Source organism: Camelus dromedarius, chromosome 3, assembly GCF_036321535.1.
Source record: "Camelus dromedarius isolate mCamDro1 chromosome 3, mCamDro1.pat, whole genome shotgun sequence".
Taxonomy (NCBI): Eukaryota; Metazoa; Chordata; class Mammalia; order Artiodactyla; family Camelidae; genus Camelus; species Camelus dromedarius.
Window position 1 is genome coordinate 88,280,574 of NC_087438.1, and position 2,899 is coordinate 88,283,472.

Genomic DNA, 2,899 nt, shown 5'->3' on the forward strand with positions numbered 1-2,899 from the left:
TGGCAGTGGCTTTGCCAGCATGTGACACAATGGCAACAGTGCGTGGCAGTCAAGCTGAAGGCCATTTGCACAGTGTGACATGCCTCATTGCTTTGTCCAGTTGCAGGGGCTTTGATGATGTGATTCATTGTTAGAAACAAGGGGCTACTTCATCTTGACGTGGATAAAATGGGCGAATTACTGAAAAGCTCGAAGGAGTTAAGTTTCTCACAATAAACAGTCTGGGAAACACTGGCAACAATATAATCCTTTAGAAGCATGTTGATCTTCGGGTTTCTGTTCATTGTCCTCTGGCATTTGGAATCCCATGCTTCTGCCAGAAAAAGAAAAATATGGAATGTTTTAAATGTATGAAACATAATAGCTTATTATAAGGGGGAAAGCACTGTGTTTGTAGGTTCCCACTTGACAGATTTTCCTCGAAAGTTTTGGAAATTTCATGTTGAACTTGAATGCCTTTGATTCTAATATGTACTTCAAAGTCTCTGCATCTCTGCACTGTCACAAAAAGATGCTTGATTGGTTTTGATTTCTTGGCACATCTCGTTGCGCTTTTTCTTCTCTTACAGTCTAAGAAATGTTTGAAAATAAATTTATTTTCCATACTAAGAGTTTAAGCCCAATTGTTACTAGGAAAAATAATTCCATTAATTAATATAGTCAAAACGAATGGGCAAAAAATCCAACTACCTGTTAGATGAGTCCTCCTCTGACCCCTCTAAACTTTCTAGTTGATAAAAGTAGAAAATACGTACAGTGGGCAGTTCAGACAATGGTTTCCTGTCATTTAACAGCCCATTTGCAACAAAAGCCAAAGAAAAAAGGGAAATAAAGTAAATGGGGATTTACAAAGCTTCTGGATATAAGTGAGAATTATATCAGCATTACATTTGGAATCTGGAAATTCTACATTTCCAGAAAGATTTTTCACTTAAAGGTTGTAAAAATGACAATTAGAGGAGGAGGGTATAGCTCAGTGATAGAGCGCATGCTTAGCAAGCATGACCAGTACCTCTATTAAAAATAGTAATAAACAAACAAATAAATAAACCTAATTACCTCCCCCCCCCAATTTTTTTAAATGACAAACCCCAGTTAGAATTACTAACATTTTATACTACTGTTTCTAATAGTAGAAGACTTCCATTTCCGTATGAAACTACAGCTCTTTCTGTATTCCACAGAACACAGAGTTTAGATGATGTTAAAAAACCACGTTATTGTACTATTATTTTATCATCATCTCAACTACCTATGAGCACATCATAACAGTACAAAAAATGTCACCTGATCTGTGGTAGAGGAATATAAATTTCAACTTTATTCACACCAAGAATTTAATACAGTAGTAGAAGAGGTTCTTAGGTTTTAATCCTCCTCTCTGTAGAAACGATTTTGCACTGATGTTGAATAACTGTTTGCTTTGAGAGTGTGTACTGATGCTGACTGTCCTCTGTCTGTATGATGTGCTTTGTGAATTTTCTGCAACCGATTCGTGATCCAGATTGGCTTTCCGTTACCAAGCTATATGCTAATTCCTTCTGTGATGGACTGTTGTCTTGATAAAATGAAAAATCATTTTAATATTGACTTCAGTAAGACACACACTGAAGACAAATGGGCCCCCTAAGGATAAGACCATGGTCTTCAAAGCCAAGTGCAAATGAACTTCAAATCATTGTGCCTTCTATCACTAAGGGCAGTAAGAGCTAAACGTACTTCCCTTAAATGCATCAAAGGTAATTTGATAGTTTACATCAAGGTTTTTGCCAAGTTTCTTTCCTACCCAACCATTAATCTATTAATCGATGCCCTTTGACAAACGTTTAGCTCAAGGTCAGTTTCCCATCTTCTTGTTATAAGAACCCTCTCCAGCTTGGTACTCCCAATACTTAACCCAGTGCCTGACAAGTCGTAGTTTATCTTTGTAGCTACCAGCATATGTGCTAGACATTGTTCCAAACTCCACGTGTATTAACTCACTTAAATCACAGTAAGGAGAATTTATGGTCGTAACTATTATTACCCATTTTACAGATAACAAAACAGAGAGGTTAAATAACTTGACCAAATTCATCTTACTAGAAAGTGGAGGAGCTAGCCTTTAAACTCAGGCAGTCTAGCTCTGAGTCCTGTGTTCTTAGCCACTCAGCTATGCACACCCAAGCAGTGTTAATTTCACAGGCATGGCTGAGCTGGTTGAGTGCTTTCACAGATAACCTGACCAAAATGCTGAAAGGGGGATGAGGAAACTTGCTCGTCTGACGAGATCTGGTGACACAACAGATATGGGAGCTAAATTATGTTTTCCTCACTGATTTCTTTTATGCAACTTTAAATTAAATCCCAAGGAGATGGTACATGTGTGGTATTCTTTTGTATGTGTGTGAAGTAGTCTCAGTTTATGACATTCTCCTAGAATGTCACGTGCAATTTAGGTTTGCTATTTTCATCATTAAGTTTATTTCTCTTTAAATGAAAGATTCATTTTAGCATTCAATTTAATTAAGAGTGAGTGTGTAATTCATTTTATGGATAAGTAAAGTGAAGAGAAGTTAAGGCTTTTAGCAGGTGTCTAACATTTAATGCAGTATTTTTTCCACTTCCCTCTGTTTATAGGTAATACTGTATTGAGGACTTGGCTATGGACACATGTCCTTTTCCTCAAAATCCTAAGTAACCCAGTAGCTCTTATGAAAGTGGGCCATGCTATGTCATAAGGCAGATATTAAATAATATTCAGGGATGGGAATGCTTCTTTCTTTCTAAAGGAGTAGGGTGTGGGAAGAAATACCCAGAAGAACATCTCCCAGGATGGTTCCTGAAGAATGAGTGGAACATGGACTTAAACAGAGATACAGAAGACTGCTCCAGGTAGAAGGAATAATCAAAGTAGGAC